Genomic DNA, 12,500 nt, shown 5'->3' with positions numbered 1-12,500 from the left:
CAACTCCATGAAATTATGGAAAAGCGAGAGTTCAGTAATACTTTGCAAAGCTAATTTAATTAAGCTAACGTTGTTAATAGGTTCGCACACACCACCCTTATTACGGCCTGCGTTTCCGCCTACTATGAACTTGGTGTTCCACAATATTCTCATAAAACACAGGCAAACAGTGCGGATAAGAACTGTTAACGCTTTTGAGCACTTGCTGTCGGAAAGTTTTACAAAATGGATGTAATTTATTCACAGACATTTTGCTTATCACACGCATCGGCCTATTATGTTTGACCCCTTTTCTGTAAGTGTAGTCACAGAAGCAGTTAAAGTAACCTCAGGTCAGTGGGCTAAATGTTGCACCGTTCGTAAAACATACTTGTAACGCTCTTAAGCGCTTCCATACATAATTTACTTCAAGCGCCGCAAGTGAAGCACATTTTTCACTTTTCCTACACAGCATCCATATCCTGCTCAGTACTTTTTGTGAAATAGAAACCAGGCAACTTACTTAGTTCATCGAAGACACCTGCGAAAGACACTTCAAACCCCGTATTATGCATAAAAATTAGTGAAAATTAGCATTCAATATTCAGTTCTAATGCTTTACCTAGGCCAACCCCCCCCCCCCCCTACTTTTTGCACACATCACAAAAAACTTGGCCTCAGCTTCCAACGAATGTAACTTCGATGTGAAGTGCAGTCCTGCTAAGAATCTGCTAAACATTGCCAATAACAGCCGTATAACACTTTCACGTACTTGCTTATGAAATTGCTTGTAAAGCCGATAGCTAGCTGGTGCTCTTGAAACTTCCCCCACAAGGTGACCGCTGTTGCTTCGTAATGTCAACTTTGTGGTATGTTTTTGTTGTTGCTTCTTTCAGGACAAATGGCTGACTTCCTGCGTGTTTCATAAAATATTCATGTAAAGCCCTGTTAAGCTTGCATAATTAAGTTTTTTTAAAGCTGTGAATAACCTTCACAGTTTAAGCTTTTATCGTATATCACCTATGACATGCGTGCTATTTGAACTAAACGTACACAACGTTCCTCATTTACTTCACCGAGGAGACAAGGAGAAGGAAGTGCACGCCTAGTGTAACAGAATGAAAAGAGGCACTAAACAAATATTGAATAATAATTTTCAAAGGACATGCTAACCGGAGCACATCACACTTTCGCTATACCTCATTCCTAACGTGCCCCAATTTTCTCTAAATGTAAAACTACATTTATGTCTTGTCGTCCCTGTGAAGCAGTGAAACTTGTCAAGAGATTTCATGTAATGCCTCTACACAGGTACATTACCAGGGTAGAAAATTTTTATTTAGTTCCTAGTTAACCAACGCTCAAAAAAATTTGCCTCGCCTGTACTCTAATATATCCCCTATTTCCTGTGCACTTGTTTAGCAATTTACTTTTCTCAGAACATTATGAAAACACACATAAAATGTTTTCGAGCCCCTTCTTTTCACCCTAACAGCCTTCATTGTAAAACGTGCGTACCGTCACTGGGGTCGCACTAAGCGAATTTGGCAAGTGCCAACGTGATCTATTGATCTTAGTCAGTCTAGCATAAAGTCTACAAACAAGTAAGAACGCTGGTATGTGCTGCCATCCGGACACTAGCGCTCTGGATGAACAAAACACAAATTCTTAGTGCTTTTGAAACGGTTAGTTGAACATGCGACGCTTTCAAGAGTTCTCTAGAGCCCTGCAAGGTCCACAAGTAGACGATTTATAATGGGCTGAATTAGGCTGCTCCGACGCTAATCCCAAAGTGTCTTCGAAGCCGTGGAAGACGAAGTGACACTGCATTGCTGTGAATTGTTTCGTTTCATATAATATCAATATAAATAAATGGAATACTGCATTTGTTTGCTGTATCTATTCCGAGGATTACAAAATGCCACTTGTTAACAATACAACTCAAGACATACAACTCAAGACCCAAGACGGAGAACCCATACCCAAAGTCGCCAAGATAAGGGTGTTGGGAATGATCATAGAAGCCAAGGGCACCAATAGAGAAACCATGCGCAAGCGTGAAGCAAAAATTGATCAGGCGATGCGATTGGTCAAGTCAATAACCAACAGGCACGAGGGCATGAAAGAAGCAAGCGTCATGAGAAGCATCCAGGCGTTTGTCATTAGCCAGGTCACGTACATGGCGGCATACCACAGATGGTACGCCACAGAAAAGAAGAAACTAGACGGCCTCATTAGGAAGGTATATATAAACAGGCGATCGGACTCATGCTAAGCACTAGCACGGAGACACTCCTAGAGCTGGGCCTGCACAACACGCTAGAGGAGCTAATAGAAGCGCAACGTATAGCACAATACGAGCGCCTCTCCAAGACCAAAGCTGGTAGACACATACTAGATAATCTAGGCATCCGCTACCACACACAACATGAACACAAACGGGACTTACCCAAGGAAATAAGGGCCAAACTCGCGGCACCCCCACTACCCAAGAATATGCATCCTGTACACCACGAGGGCAGGAGAAGAAGCAGGGCAAAGAACATGGCGAAGAACTACGGAAGAGAGAAGGACGCGGTCTGTGAAGACGCTGTACAATACAAACACAAACGTCGCTTTGTCGCAGCAGTAGTTCACCACAACACACAATGCTGCACGAGCTTGACTATAAACACGAAACGCATCCAAACGGCGGAAGAAACGGCTATAGCGTTTGCCATAGCACAAACCAACGCATACTATATAATCTTTTTTTTCTTTTCTGGGGTTTTTCGTGCCACAACCAGTTCTGATTATGAGGCACGCCGTAGTGGAGAGCTGCGCATTAATTTTGACCACCTATTTAATCAGTGACTCGTAAACGGCAGTATGCAACTTCGCGAACAGCCGGATCTCACCTGAGGCGCTAAACATACTCAGAAAAGGCAAAACAACCAGGGAAGATTGAGTCCAAAGCCTATGTACACCAGCACACACCCCTGACTCAACGGGAAAGGACAAACCTAACGCGGGTGCACACAACGTAGCTCGAGGACTCACTTTCCGAGCTGCGACTAACGCAGGCCCCTCGACAGGGCCCTCCGATGTGTGGGAATGGGAAGACAGAATGACCACGTTCAACGACATCACCGACCATTACAAGATGCAAAGATGCATATATCCACCACTCCATCCGCAACTCAATTGATCACTAGCGGTCCAGTGGCGACAACTACAAACCAAATCATACAAGAGTCCGACACTAATGCACACTATTTATCAAGAAATATACACAACAGATCGATGCAAAGCGTGTGGCACAGGAGCCATATTAGAACACATGCTACGGGAACGCCAGGGACTAATACACAATAATGAAAGCGAGACCTCCACCGACAGCCTCCGTGCGCGATGGCAGGCCGCGCTACTCAGCTCGAACATGGAAGACCAAGTCTGGGCAGTCCAGCGGGCCAAGGAAGCCGCCGGAAGACAAGAACTCTTGGCCGTAACCTCGCGGGTGCCCCAACCCATTAACTCGCCGGACGCGAATCGTTCTGATTCGAAATAAAGTTTTTCGCACATACTCACCATTTTAATTATTTGCTGTTGCTGCTCTAGTATCGAAGCAGCGAAGTAATAAAGTCGTATCTGTTGTTTGCAGAACTCGGTTCATGATCTTCATTTTTGAGGTACTCGTCCTCAGTACCAAAGGGTGTTACCTAAGTAAGCAGGTCACCCGCTTGTTCTTATCTTTTTTTTTACCTAAGATAGTTGGCTGAATGAGGAGTGGAACGATCAACCTGACAGTACCTGGCGTCCGGAAAAAAGCAGATATGTCATCGCCGGCTCTTAAACAGCTTACCTTACTCCTATTATGTGAAAAGTACGGGAATTACACCCACATATACACCAACGGTTCCGTCTTGCAGAACAGCTCTACCGCTGCTGTCGTTATCCCAGAAAAAGCCACCACTATCAAAATGAAAACATCTCACTTGACGACGTCGATGGCAGCAGAACTGGCAGCGCTTCGAGTCGCACTACATTTTATTAATGATGAACCAGCACACAAATGGACCGTTTTCTGCGACTCGAAGATGGCACTGCAGAGTATACTGTCAGCCTTACGGCGCGGTCCACAGGAACAACTGCTTTTCGAAATCACAGAGGCCATACACCACCTGACTGAGAAAGGACACGAAATAATCTTTCAGTGGCTGCCAAGTCACTGTGGAATTATTGGCAATGAACGTACCGATCAAGCTGCTCGTTCAGCTCATGAAAAAGACAACCGCCTGTCGATCCCGCTGTCTAGGACAGATGCTGCAAGGATGTTCCGCCTACTTGCACGCCAATGCACTTCATCAGACTGGAATAAACCACATTTTATGCACGCCCGATTATACACCTTGGATCCAACCTTAAGCCTTCGACTTCCAACAAGACTTCCCCGAAGAGATGCGACCCTTCTGTGTAGGCTATGGTTGGGCGTCGCGTTCACCAATGCCCACGCGTTCCGCATAGGGATGGCCGACAGTGCAGCACGGGACAATTGTGGAGACGCATAAACGATTCGCCATGTTCTTTGTCAGTGCCCACAATACAGTGTGCAGAGACAATCGCTCTCCGTCGTGCTGAACCAGTTGGACGATCAGCCGTTATCGGAAGAAAGAATTCTGCAACATCGACGCGACTCAACATCGCATCAGAAGGCCGTGCAAGCGCTCCTGCGGTTCCTGAAGTCCACTGGCCTGTATGAACGTCTGTGATTGGAACGCCTCCTTTGTTACCTATGCCTGTGTCTTTTTTTGTGTTTTTTTTTCGCTCTCTCTCTCTCTCTCTTTGCACTCTCTCCAACCCCTTTATCCCCTACCCCAGTGTAGGGTAGCAAACCGGAAACTGACTTCTGGTTAACCTCCCTGCCTTTCCTCTCTCGCTTGCTCTCTCTCTCTTACCTAAGCTAGCTTATACTGCTTATACAGTTAGAAACGTGCCCATTGTCAATCTTAGCGAGTAGCATTCTTTTTTATTACGAGCGCGTTCATACAGATACTCCAGGTGAACTTTCTCCATCGCCAACGCCGTGGTGGTTCCAATAAATTCTATGTGCGAGAACAGAGAGCATACCGCGCGGCATATATGACGTTGAGCCAATAATAATGGTGGCTTGATGCGCGCCATTTTCCCGCGCGTCCAATGTTGGAGGTCACGCAGTCCAACGTGCTAGGAGTGGATAGTGCGTCTCCTCCTCTAACCCGGGCGTGGCGGCTCGTGACTGTCCGCGCGGCTGAGTGTATGTACGACCCTGTGCGCCGTACATTAGCTGTCAATTTGCGGCGGGTGGTGGAACTCGAGGGCGAGCCGAGATGGCGGGTAGTTACCTGCACGATCTCTTCCCGCGTGCCTAGTGCTGGAGGTCACGTGATTTGTGTTTTGCAGCCGCGGCTCAGTTGAAAAGGCGAAGCGAGCGCCAGCTCGAAACGTTCACTTTGTGAGGAGCGCCAGCACTCCTCCCAGCTCCTCACCACGCCATAGGTAGTGAAAGCGAGATCTCGCGGTCGTCGAGTGAGATCTATTCAGGTTTGTATATGCGGACGTGACACCATACTTGATTACTTAATGAGCGAATGTTTGTTTCCAGTTATACAGCCTATAAAACAACGAACCTTACTTCGTGTAATTGTCTGATATATCGCTATCGCTGTTAATGATTCGCTTTTCGTACGAAGCTGCGACTTTGTTATTTTTAAGTCGTAGGTGGAGACTGTATTTTGTAGCGACAGAGGCCTGAACAGGCGATACTTCATGTTAGCTGTCGTCTTATATAAAATTAAAGCTGAGGTAATGCCAAACATGCATTGGTAAGGGGATAAGTAAAATCTGCCAAAAATGTAATTTTGTTCTAGTAAGTTTTTATCATACAGTGCTCTAGGCAGTCTATAGGGAACACGTTAACCGGTACGCCTATGCATTTCGTTGCACAGCTATAGGATAAAAATATCTTAAAACTGAAGCAAGTGTCAGGACTGATTTTACATCGTAGCTGTATATGGCTACCCCGGCAAATTTTCTGCGTCCGGGCGTGTGCACCGTCGCGTCGACAAAGAAAAGTATGTCCCCAAAGCTGGCGTAATTTTCAGTTTGCATGTAACAGAATTATGTTTTCTCGTATGTTCAAATTATAATCCCATGCTATCATACCTGCAGGTTGTGTGTAAGTCGTACTTTACAAATTTTGTGACTGACTTTGAGAAATTGAATTACTTCAATAACGCACTTGGGCCAGTCGCAGGGTCTACTATATATGCAAGATATATGCTGCACTCCGGCACACCTGCGTGCGCGCGTGACGAACGTCTGCACACGATGATCTGTTCTTGATAAGTGGGCGCTCGGTCCGTTGCATCGGTCGCGCAGAGTGCGCTGCGACCGTAATCGAAATCACGGCAAGACTTTAAAAAAAAATTTGCAGGACGCTTTAGGTTCGCCTTCAAGAGTCGAACGCAATATCAGTCAAAGATACCTGAATGCTTGCAGGCTTCCCGGCAACCTGCAGCTTTCTTTTTTCTCCAAACGGACGCCGCCGCCGCGCGCGGTGCCCGAGAAGGCGAGCGCCATTAGGAGGAACAAGCCGAGTCGCGCCGCTGTATGATTCGTACAAATGCTGGAAAAGGGGTTTGTGTATGAGTTTTGGAGTAAAATAATTATGTTTTCTCGTATATTGAAATTACAATCCGACACTATGATGTCGCAGGTTGCAGTTAAGTCGTACCTTACAATTTTTCTGACGTACCTTACTTTGTGAAATTCAATTAGTTCACTAACGCCTCTGCGCCACGCGCGCGCCTGCGCGGTCGGGGTGGTTCGAGATGATTTTACCCGCCGCGGACGCCGACGCTCACGCCAACGCAGCACCGACGCCGGATTTTCGGCGACACGGGGCTTTTAACGCATTCGCGTTAAAATTACAGTGACGTTCACTTCGTGAACGCGTGTAAAGGTACGTCCACACTAGCGACAAAAACGGGCGCGACACGCCGCCCGTGGCAAGATTCACGAAAAGCGGCAGCAACGCGCGGCAAACGCTCGAATGGGTGCGAGACCCATTTTTTGCGGCAGCCGCAAAACGAGAACCAATCAGAAGCGAGCCGCGCAGTTGTGGCGCCACCTGTCGCACAAGCAAAGAATCATAATGTATGGGCTCTGAGATCGAACAGTGACGCGCACGCCGTAAAATCTCACAGGCCACGTCCAGTGAATGAGGCCGTTTTCATTAAGCCTTCCCATACCGCTGTCTGCTTTCTGGCACATCGGCGTCGCGCCATGGTCGCACAAGCAAAGAACACGCTAAGATTATAATGTTCACAGTCACCAATACGTCATCCAGATCTGACCTCTCTGAGCTTGAGCGACTCCCAGTGAAACGCCGAAACAACAAAGCAACTGCTACGGAGAACGGAGCGCGCGCTTTCACGAGAAGTCTCGGAAGGGAACTACGTGAAACGGGACGTCAGGTGATGTCATGTGACTGCCGCGTCTCGCAAAACGCGGGTCAGTGTGACCATCGCAACGAATTTGTGCCGGGCGTTGGCATGCCGCGTGCGGCGTGTCGCGCGCGTTTTTGTCGCTAGTATGTAGGTAAATTATGCACACCTCGAAAGTTCACCGCGGCGTCGAAGCACCAACGGAAAGGACGCGAACGAGGTCGTGGACGCTACATTGATATCGATGGTGCGACACCTTGTGGAGGTAGAGCTTGTGAAACGTCAGCAACAGCTGCGCTGTACGTCCACTTTCACAGGGCGGAATGGAGGCGAAATTTTTAGGAAAAATTCTAAGACTTGCCCTAGTTTTATTGTTGCTCCGACTGCCTTTACAAGTATTGTCCATCTTCAACTCCGTGACTGCAATTACACGTCAGATAAATAAGTACAGGTGTCAAATATTCTAAATTGCGAATACGAGTCCAATAATATGGCCTAACTCTTCGTATACGTGTTCGAAAGTACATTATTCTGTATCTTCGAGTATCTACACTAACCAGATAATTCGCAACAGCCAATTGTTAAAGTCGGAGCACTGTTCTCTGTCTGCTAAGCAAAACATCTAATATTATCAAAGCGAAACGACGAAATCTTTTGAACGAATGTAGCAACAAAACGAGTAATACAAGTTTCGCTTTCACGGCGGAAGTCTATAAGACGGACTACGATTTTTTTGGTTGTATTTAAAAAATTTTTATGTTTCTTTCTGTTTCGTCTTGCAGCAATTTCATTTTTACGCCATAGCCAGTGAAATTCGTTTTGAATCGGCACATTTTACATGCGTGGATGGCACACTAGTCTTTCAGCTGCTTTATCTTTTCTTTTCTCTCAACTTCTGATGTATTTTACCAACCATTCATTTAGCGTTCTTTTAGAAAAATAGCCACACGGAGACCATTCCTTTACTAGTTATTTTTGTATTTTTATATTTCGAAAGTATGACATGCGGCACAAAACATGTGATGCATGCAAGTTATATGCACATGCATTCCTTCTTGAAAAGCTTGTTTGCAACCAGGCACCATATATGTTGAGAAGTTATTCATGGAAATCTTAATGAGAATTATAGTGATCCTGTGTTTAAAATTTATCCTTATTCTCTTTGAGAGTTGGCCGTATTTCTTTCACTAGTCAGTATACTGGTTCACTACTCTGTTACCATGACTGGCGTCGTGCTAAGTATACAAAAACATATTCTCGTGGTAAATATATCCGTCTGGGTAGGACTATTAGATATCCGATACTTACTTTTTGCATTTGATTCGTATCTGAAAAAAAATGGATACTTGCCCATCCCTTGTAAGAAAAAGTTAGAAACTTTATAACTGTTTATTAGCTATCTGAATATTGCGACGTCTGGAGCAAGTAATAACCTCCTGTTTGCCTAATCGGCATAAAGGGCCCAAGCTCTACAATACGCCGGAGGCGATTTTGAAAGTTGGGTTTGAAATTAAAAACGAAACGCACGTTGTAATTTTAAAAATATTTTTAGCACCCAGTGCGCATTCTTTGCACTGGTATGTAGACAAAACATCTGGAGATACATGAATGATCTAAAGGTGCAATAAGAGCCCCACGAGAGTTCCGCTTAGCAAACATTGAACTCTGTTTCTTCAAAGATTAACTGTAAGGACACCAGTTCTCCAAGAAAAAAGACGAGGTTTTTTCTCCTGTTCTTGTTGATACTGAACAATAACTCGTTGTTGGCCCACTTTTTATAATTTAGTTTTAAAAGCCTGCCAGCCACGTTTATTCGGCATGTTTCTGTTATAAGCCTAATCCGAATGCCTGATTATCGAAGATACTCATAATCTGACTCTTACGTCCACGACTACAGTTCCGTAGGTGTACCCCCCAAGAAAGATAAAGGTTCGCAGAAAATTGGTAGGAATGGGAGAAGAAGATGGGAGAGTAGCTGTGCTACAATGGTCAGAGCGAATGTGCATGAATAGCGAGGAATTCTATGCCCGTGTTTTCACAGTATTGTGGTCCTCAGATTCGAAAAGACGGCTTAATGAGGGAGGTTGTTTGTCCGGAAGTAACCAAAAAAGCCGGTTTTAGTTAGGGTTATCTCTCCGAGATGACCGGGGTCATATGGTTCTTTGTCTTGGGCGTATTTTTTTTTCTTTGCTCTTGTTTTTTCAGTAATCAGCTGAACATCGACAAAAAGTAAACTAACATAGCGGGAAGTCAAGCCACGCTCAACTAGAAAATATATGTAGTCGAACGTGAAGATGTCGTTACAGCCCTGCTACAAGGAACGTTTATTGTACTTTGTAGACGACGACATTCAATACAACAAATGACGTGGAGTTGTTGTGGCTATAAAAAAACTGTAATTTCATTCGCGTAACATACAAATCACATGTAAAAACTTAAATAAAAGAAGCGACATTGTAAGCCTAGATCATTGCGTTGTAGGTGGATTTATTAATTCTAGGTGGTTTGTCCTAACGCATAATGGCACAAGGACGAGAAGAAAAGAAATGGAGAAGGCCGGGATGTTAATTAAATATCGTCTGATTGACTGACACGTGCTGAGAGAAAGGAAAATAAGGAAAGAAAGACGAGGGACACAGAGAAAAACGAGACGTGGTGAATGCACGCACTGAAGGCCGGCTTTATCGTGAATGCAGTCGGCTTTGCGACGTGGACTTCGCCAAGAGCTGACGTATGAACTCGTAAAAACTCATCACCACGTGAAACAAACAAAAAGAAAGCCCCCAATTTTCTTTCTTTCGAGTAGTTTCCTGGCCATGGCGGTGGGAATGTGGAAGTCAGTGGGAATGATTACCCAGACAGTGCTGCTGGAATATCACATCAAGCAGAACTAAACGTTGCTATTGCACTCTCGAGGACTGACGCTGCAAGGCAACTTCGGCACCTGGCCCGTACACTCTAATTAGCCGAGTTGGACTACCCGCATACAAGGCGCGCGAAACTGCACGAACTGAACCCCTCGATGCAACTATGACCTCTACCTGGACTTCACCACTTCTCTGTCGGCTGTTGTTAAAGGTTTGCCTCCTTGAAGGCTTACACTACACTGATTGGAATGTCAGACAGTGTTACGCTATGCAGACGCCATCGTGCATTTACTAAATTAAAATCTATAAAATGTGGAATTTCACGTCCTCAGCCGAAGATCTCATTATGAGGCATGCGGCAGCTGGAGGCTCTGCAATAGTTTTCACCACATGGGATTCTTTAACATGTACCTAGTGCGCGGCGCACGAACGTTTTTGCATTCCGTCCCCATCGGAGTGAAGCCGCCACGGCAGGGGTGAAACGCACGAACTCGAGGTCAGCAAAACCACGCCATTGTCTCTAGGCTACCGTGGTGGATTCGAGCATTTATAGACACAAATGAATGCGACCCACGCATCGTGCAAGTACTTCATCATGCAAGTAGGGCTCTGTTATAAGTGACCTCTTAGACACACCTTGGCTGAAGCCACCAATGTGGTCGCTATACGTAGGCCACACCCCTTCTAATGGACGCTCGGGTGTGTTTTGTGTCTGCGAAGGTTCATAAAATGTGGCATACGCCGGTGTCTTGTCTCATGGTCACACATTTGGAACAGGTGGCGTCGCCATCGAAGCCCTTCCTCTCGCAGCTGATAGCCGCGATGAGGGCCACCCAAAAACCTATATCAACCTTAAGCTGCTTCTTCCACCCTTTTGAGGTTGCATCGTTGGGAGCATGAACACGGAGAAAAGCACGTCGGGTAGAATTGTTTTAGATCTAGGCCAACGGAAGATGATTAAGGTACAACCGTTATTGGCGGATGTCTATTCATAGTTTTTTACGTATTTTTATTAGTCTTAACTTTAGAGATTTATGGTAATCATGTAAGGCTTCCACGAAGAGGGGACTCTCTCAGAAGCAAAGCCACACAATTTTATTCTGGAGAAACCAAAATATTAGCAGCAATTTCCCCGTTTCCTAATAATGACCGAAGGGCACTTCGTAATATCAGGCGCTGTATTAAAAATGTTCAGGTTAAGATGTACGTGTGCAAACTGCACGGGCGAATTTAACTTATGTTTCAGTGCGCGACATATATCGCAAAGAAAGCTTTCTGAATGTACAGCGCCAAAGAAATATGGACATATTTATGTCATGCGCGATAGTAAGCGGGCATTCGCCATCTGGATTCACCGAAAGCTTTTGCACCGTCAGCTGCCTAAGAGGTCTTCCTTTGGTAGGATTCGCAGTGATTCCCTCTCTCATCCTTTCTTCCCACATAACATGTTTTTCTCTCCTCGGGGCAGTCCGCAAGAGCTGTGCAAATCGTTTTGCTTGCGCCATTGCACGGTGATTTATGAAAGCCATTCGCAGCTTGCTGCATGCTTAGTCACAAGATCATTATGCATGCCGCGGCTGTCTTTTGTGGCTTTACTTGTGTATTGAATCGCTTAGTTTGCTCCGCGCAAATGGTTCGCCGAGACGGGGTCTTCCTCTACGAGCCGTGGCTGCGATGTTTTCTCGCTAATGGGGCGCGAAATAATGGCGTGCATAAATGATGCAAATGTGCACAGGGGAGGACAAAAAAAAAAGAAAGGAAATTTGTCCGCTCAGCTTTTTAAACGCCACCCTGCCAGACAATTTCACTTCTAACCCCACTATACGTGAATGCGATGTACACGTTCCTTCTTGCATTAGCGTTACCGTCATGGCTTAGTGAAATTGCGCAGCAAGCCTTGTCGGGTTTTACATTTGGCGGGACGAGTGCGTCAACTACGGCGAGTACGGTTAGCAACAACATGACGACGGCGGCAAGAACGACGCTTGTAGGGAGGACAACGACAGCAATGCCGAGCATAGAAACGAAGACGATGCCAACGACGATAGCAACTTCAACGACGCCGACGAGTCGGTGTCATTGACGGCGACCGTACGACTGTAGCAACGACGATGAAGATTATGATAGCGACGACTACGTCAGCCAATACAACCATGATGACAACAGTGTGGACGACAAAGATGATGCGATG

The sequence above is a fragment of the Dermacentor silvarum genome, chromosome 7, assembly GCF_013339745.2.
Source record: "Dermacentor silvarum isolate Dsil-2018 chromosome 7, BIME_Dsil_1.4, whole genome shotgun sequence".
NCBI lineage: Eukaryota > Metazoa > Arthropoda > Arachnida > Ixodida > Ixodidae > Dermacentor > Dermacentor silvarum.
The sequence above is the reverse complement of the archived record's forward strand: the minus strand, read 5'-3'. Positions refer to the sequence as shown.